Genomic DNA, 13,257 nt, shown 5'->3' on the forward strand with positions numbered 1-13,257 from the left:
ACTACTCTCTAGATGTGGGGTGCAGTCTTCTCATTGTGGTTGCTTCTCATTGCAGAGCACAGGCTTTAAGGGCACATGGGCTCAGTAGCTGTGACACATGGGCTTAGTTGCTATGACGCATGTGGAATCTTCCCAGACAAGGAGTCGAACCTGCGTCCCCTGCATTGGCAGGTGGCTTCTTAACCATTGGACCACCAGGGAAGTCCTAAGTTAGTATTTTTTAAATTTATTTATTTTAATTGGAGGCTAATTACTCTACAATATTGTGGTTTTTGCCCTACATCAACATGAATCAGCCACAGGTGTGTATGTCCCCCCACGCTGAACCCCCCTCCCCCCTCCCTACCCACCCCATCCCTCTGAGTTGTCCCAGAGCATCAGATTTGGGTGCCCTGCTTCATGAATCAAACTTGCACTGGTCATCTGTTTTACATATGGTAATGTACATGTTTCAATGATGTTCTGTCAAATCATCCCACCCTTGCCTTCTCCCACAGAGTCCAAAAGTCTGTTCTTTACATCTGTGTCTCTTTTGCTGTCTTACATACAGAGTCATCATTACCATCTTTCTAAATTCCATATGTATGTGTTAATGTACTGTATTGGTGTTTCTCTTTCTACCTTACTTTACTCTGTATAATAGGCTCCAGTTTCATCCACCCCATTAGAACTGACTCAAATGCTTCTTTTTTTATAACTTTGAGTGATATTCCATTGTGTGTATGTACCACAATATCTTATCCATTCATCTGCCAATGGACATCTAGGTAACAGTGCTGCAATGAACATTGGGGTATTTGTGTTTCTTTCAATTCTGGTTTCCTCGGTGTGATTGCCCAGCAGTGGGATTGCTGGGTTGTATGGCAGTTATATTTCCAGTTTTTTTAAGGAATCTCCACACTGTTCTCCACCGGGGCTATAACAGTTTGCTTTCCTACTAACAGTGTAAGAGGGTTCCCTTTTCTCCACACCCTCTCCAGCATTTATTGCTTATAGACTTTTTGATGACAGCCATCTCACCAGCGTGAGATGGTACCTCAGTGTGGTTTTGATTTGCATTTCTCTGATGATGAGTAATGTTGAACATCTTTTCATGTGTTTGCTAGCCATCTGTATGTCTTCTTTGGAGAAATGTCTGTTTAATTCTTTGACCCACTTTTTGATTGGGTTGCTCATTTTTCTGGTATTGAGCTGCATGAGCTGCTTATATATTTTGGAGATTAATTCTGTCAGTTGTTTCATTTTCTATTATTTTCTCCCACTCTGAAGGCTGCCTTTTCACCTTGCCTATGGTTTCCTTCATTGTACAAAAGCTTTTAAGTTTAATTAGGTCACATTTGTTTATTTTTGCTTTTATTTCCATCACTCTTGGAGGTGGATAATGGAGTAGGTCTTGCTGTGATTTATGTCAGAGAGTGTTCTGCCTATGTTTTTCTCTAACGTTTTTATAGTGCCTAATCTTACATTTAGATCTTTAGTCCATTTTCAGTTTATTTTTGTGTATGGTGTTAGATGGTGTTCTAGTTTCATTCTTTTACAGGCAATTGACCAGTTTTCCCAGCACCACTTGCTAATAAAGAGCTTGTCTTTTCTTCATTGTATATTTTTGTCTCCTTTGTTAAAGATAAGGTGTCCATAGGTGCATGGATTTATCTCTGGGCTTTCTATTTTGTTCCATTGATCTGTATTTCTGTCTTTGTGCCAGTACCATACTGTCTTGATGACTGTAGCTTTGTGGTATAGTCTGAAGTCAGGCAGGTTGATTGCTCCAGTTCCATTCTTCTTTCTCAAGATTGCTTTGGCTATTCAAGGCTTTTTGTGTTTTCATACAAATTGTGAAATTATTTGTTCTAGTTCTGTGAAAAATACCATTGCTAGTTTGATGGGGATTGCATTGAATCTATAGATTGCTTTGGGTAGTATACTCATTTTCACTATATTGATTCTTCCAATCCATGAGCATGGCATATTTCTCCATCTCTTTGTATCATCTTTGATTTCTTTCATCAGTGTTTTATAATCATTTTCTATATACAAGTCTTTTGTTTCTTTAGGTAAATTTATTCCTATGTATTTCGTTCTTTTTGTTGCAGTGGTGAATGGGATTGTTTCCTTAGTTTCTCTGTTTTTTCATTGTTAGTGCATAGGAATGCAAGGGATTTCTGCATATTAATTTTATATCCTGCAACTTTACTATATTCATTGATTAGCTGTAGTAAGTTTCTGGTGGTGTCTTTAGGATTTTCTATGTAGAGGATCATGTCTTCTGCAAACAGAGTTTTACTTCTTCTTTTCCAGTTTGGATTCCTTTTATTTCTTTTTCTTCTCTGATTGCTGTGGCTAGGACTCCCAAAACTATGTTGAATAGTAGTGGTGAGAGTGGGCACACTTGTCTTGTTCCTGATTTTAGAGGAAATGCTTTCAATTTTTCACCATTGAGGATAATGTTTGCTGTGGGTTTGTTGTATATGGTTTTGCTTTCTGGAGAGTTTTGATCATAAATAGATATTGAATTTTGTCAAAGGCTTTCTCTGCATCTCTTGAGATAATCATCTGGTTTTTATCTTTCAATTTGTTAATATGGTGTATCACATTGACTAATTTGCAAATATCGAAGAATCCTTGCATCCCTGGGATAAAGCCCACTTGGTCATGATGTATGATCTTTTTAATATGTTGTTGGATTCTGTTTCCTAGAATTTTGTTGAGGATTTTTGCATCTGTGTTCATCAGTGATATTGGCCTGTAATTTTCTTTCTTTGCGGCATCTTTGGTTTTGGTATCAGGGTAATGGTGGCCTCAGAATGAGTTTGGGAGTTTAACTTCCTCTTCAGTTTTCTGGAAGAGTTTGAGTAGTATAGGTGTTAGCTTTTCTCTACATTTTTGGTAGGATTCACCTGTGAAGCCATCTGGTCCAGGGCTTTTGTTTGTTGGAAGATTTTTTTATTACAGTTTCAATTTCCGTGCCTATGATGGGTCTATTAAGATTTTCTACTTCTTCTTGGTTCAGTTTTGGAAGGTTATCCTTTTCTAAGAATTTATCCATTTCTTTCAAGTGGTCCATTTTATTGACATATAATTTCTCATAGTAGTCTATGATCTTTTGTATTTCTGTGTTGTCTATTGTGATTTCTCCATTTTCATTTCTAATTTTATTGATTTGATTCTTCTCTCTTTTTGTCTTGATGAGTCTGGCTAACAATTTGTCTATTTTATTTATCTTCTCAAAGAACCAGCTTTTAGTTTGTTGATTTTTGCTATAGTCGCCTTCATTTCTTTCTCATTTCTTTCTTTCTTTTTTTTTTATTAGTTGGAGGCTAATTACTTTACAATATTGTAGTGGGTTTTGTCATACATTGACATGAATCAGCCATGGATTTACATGTGTTCCCCATCCCGATCCCCCCTCCCACCTCCCTCTCCGCCTGATCCCTCTGGTTCTTCCCAGTGCACCAGGTCCGAGCACTTGTCTCATGCATCTAACCTGGGCTGGTGATCTGTTTCACCCTAGATAATACACATGTTTCGATGCTGTTCTCTTGAAACATCCCACCCTCACCTTCTCCCACAGAGTCCAAAAGTCTGTTCTATACATCTGTGTCTCTTTTTCTGTTTTGCATATAGGGTTATGGTTACCATCTTTCTAAAGTCCATATATATGTGTTAGTATACTGTAATGGTCTTTATCTTTCTGGCTTACTTCACTCTGTATAATGGGCTCCAGTTTCATCCATCTCATTAGAACTGATTCAAATGAATTCTTTTTAATGGCTGACTAATATTCCATGGTGTATATGTACCACAGCTTCCTTATCCATTCGTCTGCTGATGGGCATCTAGGTTGCTTCCATGTCCTGGCTATGATAAACAGTGCTGCGATGAACATTGGGGTGCACATGTCTCTTTCAGATCTGGTTTCCTTGGTGTGTATGCCCAGAAGTGGGATTGCTGGGTCATATGGCAGTTCTATTTCCAGTTTTTTAAGAAATCTCCACACTGTTTTCCATAGCTCAGCCTCACTTTTAATTTATAATGCCGCCTGTCATATAGTGTCATGTTTCTGAATATGTATAAGCTTTTCCAGGATCCTACTTTTTTCCATTGGTCTTTGTCTAATCCTGTGCTAGAACTACACTGTCTTAATTTACTATGGCTTTATAAAGACCTTTGTATCTGATTAAGTCCAGCCACCTTGTTCTATTTCTTTCTTATTTTTAAAGGTAGTTTACATGGTTTAAAAATTAAAGGCTATAAAACGATTGTATGTCAGCAAATAGAAACCATATTAGGTGTGTTAATGTTGTGCTGTGCTGTACTGTGTTGTTCAGTCATGTTCGACTCTTTGCAAGTTCATAGACTGTAGCCCTCCAGGCTCCTCTGTCCATGGGGATTCTTCAGGCAAGAATACAGGAGTGGGTTGCCATGCCTTCCTTCAGCAGAATCTTCCCAAGCTAGGGATCGAACCCAGGTCTCCTGCATTTCAGGCAGATTCTTTACCAGCTGAACCACCAGGGAAGCCCAAGAATACTGGAGTGGGTAGCCTTTCCTTTCTCCAAGGGATCTTCCCGGTCCAGGAATTAAACCAGAGTCTCCCACTTTGCAGGCAGATTCTTTACCAGAAGAGCTTCCAGGGAAGCCCAGGTGTTTTAATAGATGGGTGTCAATACTAGAAAGCAGGCAATGGAGAATTTAAAAAATGAAAAGAGGACATTGACGTACAAGAGTATTTGTAGGTACAACCACCATCCTTAGGGCTGAGAGAACAAAGTGAAGAAGTTTTCTATCCATCATTTTTCCTTTTACTTGGTGAATCATGTATTTTGGTCCTTTAGAGAGTTTTTACATTAAGCTTCTCAAGTTTAACAATATAATCTTTCATGACTTTAGATTCTGAGTCATGTGTAGAAAGGTCTTTCACATTTAAAGGCTATAAAGAAATTCATGTTTCCTTGTAGAATGTGTATGATTTTATTTTTCCCATTTGCAAGTTTTCATGGTATAATATGTGAAGTGTGGATGCAACTTTGTGTTTCTTTCAGATGGTTACCCAGTTTCCGTGCTGTGCTGACGATAAATACACATATTAGAATTCTTCCCCCACTAGTTTGAGATGCTGAATTTTTTGCACACTGAATCCTGGTTTAAGGTAATTCTAACTGCAAACCCCTCAAAGGGCTCAAGTACAATAGAAGTTTACATGTCATTTGAGTAAATTTCAAATACATATTCTTCATTAGCAGACAGCTTCCTGAATTGATAATTTGAGGAACCACGCTCTTACTATCTTCTGACAACACTTTTCAAAACAGACTTTCAAGTAGCCATGCTTATCAGAGGACAGGGATAGAGATGATCACGTGTGGGCAGGCCTGGTAGTGGCTCACGTCACTTTGCCTCAAATTCTGTTGCGTTGAACACAATCACATGGCCTCACCTGTTTTTCCACAAATTTCTTTTTTTTTTTAATTTTTAAAAATATTTATTTGTTTTTGGCTACACTGGATCTTCATTGGTGCTCACAGGCTTTCTCTAGTTACAGTGAGTGGGGCCTGTTCTCTAGTTGAGAGGCATAGGCTCCTCATTGTGGTGGCTTCTCTTGTTGCAGAGCACAGGCTCTAAGGACTGTGGGCTCAGTGGTCCTTGGGCTTAGCTACCCCACAGCATGTGGGATCTTCCTGAACCAGGGATTGGACCCATGTCCTCTGCATTCCAAGGTGGGTTCTTAATCTCTGAACCACCAGGGAAGTCCCATAAATTTCATTTCTAATTAGCATTTCCTGTTGCCCTCTTTTTTTTTTTAAGATTTTTCTGATGTAAGACCATTTTTTAAAGTCTTTATTGAATTTGTTACAATATTCTATGTTTTGGTTTTTTTGGCCCCGAGGCATGTGAGATCTTAGCTCCCTAACTAGGAATCTTTCAATTCACCACCTGAAGTCTTAACCACTGGACTGTCAGGGAAGTCATTCTCTTCCTTAATCTTTTTTTTTTTTTTTATGGTTAAGAATTTTATTATCAAAATTATTACATCTCTTGTGAAAGTTCAAATGTTACAGCAAGGTGTAAACACTCCACTTGAGAAAGAAGTGATACTTCTTCCCTTCCAAGAGCCCCCCACCCCCCGCCCCCCCGAGGTCTGGTCTTGACAGCACCCTGCCCACACAGAGGGGCTGGGGTCTCTGTGCGTGCCAGGCAGGGTGAAGGCCGCCTGCCCGCTGGCCTCCCCGCTGGCGCGCGGCCGCGGGGAGAATGCGAACCCCAGCCCAATTCTCTTCCTTAATCTTGTCAGAGACTAATATATTCTATCAGGTTTTCAAAGAACCAGCTTTTAGGAAAAAAAAAAAAGCCATTTGATGGAGAAATTTAAGATTATGACCCATTCTCTCTCACCCTCAATCCCACCCCCACAAACCAAAATGTTTGCAGATCAATACTGACCCTTATGAAATGCATGAGGTTAGTTATAGACCACAAATGTGAAAATAAGTTTTCTCATTCCTAGATGATGAAATTTAAAAAAATTTACTACAGAGAGCATTTTTCAAGAGCCCAGCTGGCAAGACTATACAGTTGCTTTGTAAATATATAAATTTTCCCAAATTTGCAAAGCAGTTTATAAAAGATTCTTGTCAAAACTCAGCTAGCTAGCAAGCTAACAAACTATTTCGCACCCCCCCACACTTTTTTTTAGTTTAGAGAAATGATGTATATTGCAAAATCCTTTGTGGGTGTGTGCTTAGTCGTTCAGTCATGTCTGACTCTTTGCAACCCAATGGACTGTAAACTGCCAGGTTCCTCTGTCCATGGAATTTTCTTGGCGAGGATATTGGAGTGGGTTGCCATTTTCTCCTCCAGGGGATCTTCCCAACCCAGGAATGGAAACCTCATCTCCTGTGTCTCCTGCATTGGCAGGCAGATTCATTACCACTGCACCACTAACATTCCATAAACTTGTATAATATCTGACATAGTAAAACCCATATTTTCTGTATTATACTGTACATTGTAGAGACAGAGAGGGCCTGAACAGAGGTAAATGTAACCTGATTATATCCTGTGATAATACTATACTTATAAAAGCTCTGTTGAAGAATAATCATCAGTATGGACTGGTCATTTCCTGTTAAACTGCAATTCTGTCTATTGTATTTTTGTTTTCTATTTCATTAATGTTTGTGTTTTACTTGAACATGTACAAAAGCAGCCTTTGTTCATGAATAGGTTTACAATATTATAAAGTTGTTCATTTTCCCCCAATAATATACAAATTTAGTGTAATTACAATAAAAATACCATGTTTTTCATGGAACTAGATGAATTGATAATAAAGTTTATATGGAAAAAAATATGCAGGAAGAGCTAGGAAAATCTTGAAAATGAAATGGAATGTAGTGTGCAGAATTAGACTGGCCCTATCAGATGTGAAAGCACTCTATGAAGTCTCTACAACTAAAACTGGGTGTGGATCTACTAGAATCCAGAAATAGACTCAAGAAAATTAAGAATTTGAGTATATGACAAAGGTGGCATCTCAAACCTACTGGGAGAGATGGACTTTTAATAAATTAAGCATTGGGACAATTGAATATTTTGAAAATGACAGATTTGCACTGTGCCTGATCATAGAATAGAATCTCAAAATATCAGAGGGCTATCTGTAAATAATTAAATTTAAAAAGTAGAAAAAAAGTGTATGAATTCCTCTATAATCTGAGAGTGGGGAAAGCAATAAAGAAAAGGCTGGCAACTATTTTTAAAATAACGTCATGGCATAAAGAAAATGAATAAATAAGTCAGGAAAGTTTGCAACTTGGAGAAAATATTAAAAGTTTTATTACATAGGGCTAATCTCACTAATATATAATACTTATTTAAAAATCAAGATGAAAAAGATAAAAGACAAGAACTCATGAAAAAAGAGCAAAATATTGGATAGACAGTTCACAGAAAATGATATATGAATGGCTTTCAAACAAACAAAAGGTGCTGAGTATATTATAGGAGAAATGCAGATTAAAACTACACTGAAGTACCAATTCTCAACTTTCAAAATGACCTCCCCAAAGTTGAAAAGAATGAAATGGTGCTACCTTAAGGAGGGGAATTTGGCAATGTCTAGCAAATATACATGTGCATTTGTCCTTTGACCCAGCAATGCCACGTCTGGGCTTCCTTCATAGCTCAGTCGGTTAAGAATCTGCCCGCAATGGGAGGGACCTGGGTTCAACTCCTGGGTCAGGAAGATCCCTTGGAGAAGGAAATGGCAACCCATTCCAGTATTTTTGCCTGGAGAATCCCATCGACAGAGGAGCCTGGCAGGCTGCAGTCCATGGGGTCTCAAGAGTTGTACATGACTTAGCGACTAAACCAACCATGCCACTTCTAAGAAATTAGTATGAAATTACATCCTGACAAATGTGAAATGATACAAAAGTAAGATTAGTCCTTATAGCACTATTCATACACAATAGCATAATGTGAAAACAACTCAAATGTCCATCAGCAGGAAACCAGCTGAATAATAGGGCACCAGCACATTAGAGATATCCTCGCCAGTATTCTGGCCTGGAGAGGTCCATGGACTATAGTCCTTGGGGTCACAAAAAGTTGGACACGGAGTGACTTTCACTTTCAACACATTAGAGTACTGACTAGCCATTACCAAGAACAAGGACAAAGATTATTTCTATGAATTTTTAAATGTTTTTATTTATTTTTGGCTGTGCTTGATTTTCATTGCTATACAGGCTTTTATTTTTCCTTATTTTTTCTCGAGTGCGGTGAGCAGGGACTACTCTCTAGTTGCAATGCACAGGCATCTCATAGCAATGGCTTCTCTGTGGAGCATGGGCTCCAGGTTGTGAGTGCTTCAGTAGTTGTGGCACATGGCCTCAGTAGAGCTCCTGGGCTCTAGAGCACAGGCTCAATAGTTGTGGTTCATGGGCTTAGTTGCTCTGAGGCATCTAGGATCCTCCCAGATCAGGTATCAAACCCATGTCCCCTGCATTGGCAGGTGGACTACTCACCACTGAGCTACCAGGGAAGCCCTATTTCTGTGAATTGATGTGGGTGTATTGAGCAGAGAAGCAAGAAATGTATAGAGTAAGAGTCTTTTGTTTAGGAAATAGAAATAAGAAATCCATAGACTATTTTTAAACAATATATTCAGTTTTACTTAACAATATGTCCATATTAATTCAACAATAAATACGTTTATTTTTGCAAAAAGAAACAGAAGACATCAATCAAAAAAGTGACAAAACTAATTATCTATGGGGAGCAGGAATAAGGTGGAGAGGTTAGGAAAGGCTAGGCTTCTCTGAGCATAACTCTTTACACAGTTTTGATTAAAAAAAAACTTTATTTGGAAATCATTATATTGAAGGAAAAAATGGGACATGAGAGGATGGTCATGTCCTGGGGTCTTGAATGAGTCCCTGGGATCAGCCACTGAGTGAGGGTTCTTGACTTTGTGCAGAAAAGAATTCAAGAGCAGGCCATCTTAAAGTGAAAAATTTATTTAGAGAGATATATACCCCACGGACAGACTGCGGGCCATCTCAGAAGGTGAGAAAACTGGAAAAGGGAGATCACTAGAGAAATCTTTAAAGATTATTCAATCAAATTAAGAAGCATTGTATGGCAGATAATGTTGGGTTCCTTACCCAGCAGCCATTCCCTTCCTTCTTTGCTAATAAAATTCCAGATTTTCTCAAGTGTTAAGTGGTAAGATGATTATAAGGGAAGCCAACCCTTACCCTTCACTAGCCCCAGAAGATGAATTTTGATTTGTCCAGGCTAGTAATGGTGATTCAACTTTGCTTGCCAGTGATTCATTTAAGAATAAGGATGTGATTGTGGATAATGAGAGGTGAGGGAAAGTCTGTTGAAGCATTTCTGGGACATTTTCTCTGCTATTTAAAAATAGGTGTGAGTAAGGGATGCACTCTACTTCCCTTTCAGACCTCAGGATTTTGTAACGTCATAACATGAAGCCTGGAATTGCTGAAACCGTATTGCAATCATGAAGACGGCCAAAATAGGACAAAGTTGCTACACTGAAAAATGGACTTCAATTTAATGAAAGTTTTTGGCTAAACTACTTCAGGACATTTTGTGAGAACATGATTTTTTTTGTTTGTTTGTTTTAGATAGTTGAGTTAGATTTCCTGTTACTTGCAAGCAAATACATCCTAACAGATCCAAAATCATTCTTCACACACCCACACATACACATAAAATGAAAAAAAAAATAGTTCTAAGGAATTCTGGCCAAGATAGTAAATGTAAAAAATGATTTCTGAAACCAACTGATTTAATCTTTGTAAAAGTTTATTTTTAAATAATTCAGAACTTACAGAAAGGTTAAAAAAAATTAGCACAGACAATTCCCATATACACCCAGAGACCACATTCAAGTTTTGTGAATCGTCCCAATTATATTTTTTATATTACCTATAAAGGATCCAGTCTAGGTTCATGCCTTGTACTTAGTTGTCATGTCTCATCACACTCTCAACCTGGGACAATCCCTGAGTCTTTGAGTTTCATGCCCTTGACATTTTTGAAGATTATAAAGCAAAGGGATTTTATAGACTGTCCTTGATTTGGATTTGTTCTGTAAACCCTCATATCCTATTGAGTGGCTCAATGACAATTTGTACTTTGTTGGTTCTATTAAATTTGATCATTTGAGTAAGATCATATCTTCTAATCTCCATTATGAAGTTATTTTTCTTCTTTGTAATTAAAAGTATTTTATGTGGAAATACTTTGACACTATACTAATATCTAGTTACTCATCATATGTTTATCAATTAGTATTGGAACCCACTGATTATTCTTCCTTCCGTCTACTACTACTATGATAGTTGCCAAATGGTATTTTTCTATTTCTCTCTTACTATAAGAAAAAGCTGTTTCTTATCCACATATCTGATCCATTTGTTTATAGCATGCATCCTATTTAACTCAGTGAGTTCTATAAATATCAGTTTGATGCTCAAATTATCCCAGACTTGACCAGCGGGAGCCCCTTCAAGCTGGATCCTGTTTCCTCTTGACATCTCCCCATCATTTATTTTTAGGACTTCCATCTTCTCAGCACAATACGATGTTCCAAGGTCAACTTGTATTTTCCCTGTTCCACTCTGGAGCCAGAGTCTTCAAGGAAGACTGGTTCCTTTTAGTGATGAGTGGTATTTAGAAACCAACATCTGAGTCCTAGATGTGTTCATTTCTACTGGGATATTTCTGTTTCTGCGCCCACTCTGTGATCAGAGCTAGGAAATATAAATATATACCTTACTTTCATATTTATTTCTGTAATTATTCACCTGTATTATAAACTATTAATTCACACTGGTAATGCCAAACCCATTTCAGTACTGCAGGATTCATCTCACATTTTCCCTTTTTGTTTTTGTTTCTTCCTTCTCAGTTGGTGATCAATCTGGCTACCATTATCTGAAATATATTTTCTCATATATTGAATCACCCATATGAGCCAATCTCCTAACCACCCCCATGCTGCCCCCACCACTCTCTCCAATGCTCTCCTCACAATGGGTTGTGATGACCTGCTGCCACAGTGTTATCCCTGTTGCCCTGCTCTGATCCCATCCTTATATGAACCACCATTACATTTTCACTTGTGAAAGCAGTTGATTCTGAAAATAAATAGCACGGGAATCTTTTCTTTGCTAATAAACAGATCCTATGTGAAATCAAGAAATCATTCAAATTTAACTTTTTAACATTTGAATGGTGGTATTCAAAAAAGTATCTGGTCTAAAAACACTGTTGGCTTTAAAAATACATTTAAAATACCTTGAACAGGCAATAACAGGAGTAAATCACAAAAATATTATACCATGCAAAAACAAAAAACAAACCCAGGTATGAAAGAAGTCTTTACATACTGTGTTTTACATACTCTGCCCACTTTGGCACCATGTATACTAAAATTAGAACTATACAGGAAAGATTAGCATGACATCTGTGCAAAGACAACACAAATTTATGAAGAATTCCCCTATTTTGTTATACATATCTTACCATGTTAAAAAATAAACTAGAAAGAGTATGTATTGTAACATTCCATCTAGATGAAATCTGGAAATAGGAAAAATTGAATCTATAGTAACAGATAGCAGATCAGTGGTTGCCTCATTCAGGGAGATTTGCTGCAGAGGGGCATGAGGGGGAACTATGATGGAAATGGAAATTCCATTTTGGCGTGATAGAAATGGTCTATAACTTGATTATAGTATAAATTTGTTAAAACATTTGAAATGTATCCTTTAAATGCTTTTTAGTATATGTAAATTATATTTCAACTAAATTGATTTTTAAAATATTGAAATTATAGAATTCTAAAAAGCTGGAAAGGATGTAAGTGTCTCCTGCTTTTTCAGATGATAAAAATTGAGGTCTAAAGAGGCTAAATCATTAGACCAACTAGTTGGAAGATAGACTTAAATTTTCAAATTTCAACTTTTTCAGTATCTTTCTGTGCCTGTGTCTTCTTTCTTGACATGACAGGATGCCTGACCAGAAAAGTACTCTGCAAAAGATCAAATGTGTGTTTTTTCCTTTCACAGTACAGGTTAGGGTAGAGAATGTCAGAGGGAAGCTTTACTTAGGATAGGCAAGCAGTAAGGAGCTCTGAATGTCCTGGGAGAAAGGCATAGCAGGACTTTGTGTTTTACTATAAAAAATTTTTTTAAACTGCCTCATTTTTTGGGAAGTGGTGCTTGCTGTAGAGAAAGGGAGAAATGGTGGTTCTGGACCTGCTGCCCATTGGATCATCCTGACCCAGCCCTCCTGTGACTGTGTGTGACCTGCTCAGGTTGACTGTGAAGAGTGGGCCCTTGGGAGGCCAAATGTGGAACATCCTTGGCAAACAAAGCTTGTCTTCCTTGTCGAGCCTCATAGCAGGAATAGAGACCTACAAGGGCCTCGTCTACAAGCAGTGGACAGGCACTGCCTTTTGGATCAAGGGGGACAGCTTTCCAAAAGTGACAGTGTGAGATGAGAAACTATGGCATTAGCCAATTGTTCAGGCTATAATTAAGAAGAGAACAGATCCCACTATAATCTGCATAAGTCACTGCTTGTCATATCTGGGCAATCTATGGGGGAGCCAGGTGGGATATAATGGGCATCCTGCGAAAAGGGCTTTGGGTGATTAAGCAGTTGTTTGGAAAAATCAAAAGCTTTGCAAATACATAGGTACTTGAGTTTGTGAAGCAGGTT

General features: G+C 38.0%; 1 long non-coding RNA gene and 1 pseudogene across 1 annotated transcript; both read left to right on the forward strand.

The window, feature by feature from the left end:
* The first annotated feature begins 3,647 nt into the window (after positions 1-3,647).
* On the forward strand, positions 3,648-10,706 carry LOC139039041 (uncharacterized). The gene is made up of 2 exons (XR_011492175.1): positions 3,648-5,146; positions 9,964-10,706. It is a non-coding gene; the product is annotated as an uncharacterized lncRNA (long non-coding RNA).
* Positions 10,707-11,945: 1,239 nt separating this feature from the next.
* LOC139031628 (U6 spliceosomal RNA) lies at positions 11,946-12,041 on the forward strand (annotated as a pseudogene).
* The last annotated feature ends 1,216 nt before the right edge of the window (positions 12,042-13,257 follow it).

Source organism: Odocoileus virginianus, chromosome 2 (assembly GCF_023699985.2).
Source record: "Odocoileus virginianus isolate 20LAN1187 ecotype Illinois chromosome 2, Ovbor_1.2, whole genome shotgun sequence".
Classification (NCBI taxonomy): Eukaryota; Metazoa; Chordata; class Mammalia; order Artiodactyla; family Cervidae; genus Odocoileus; species Odocoileus virginianus.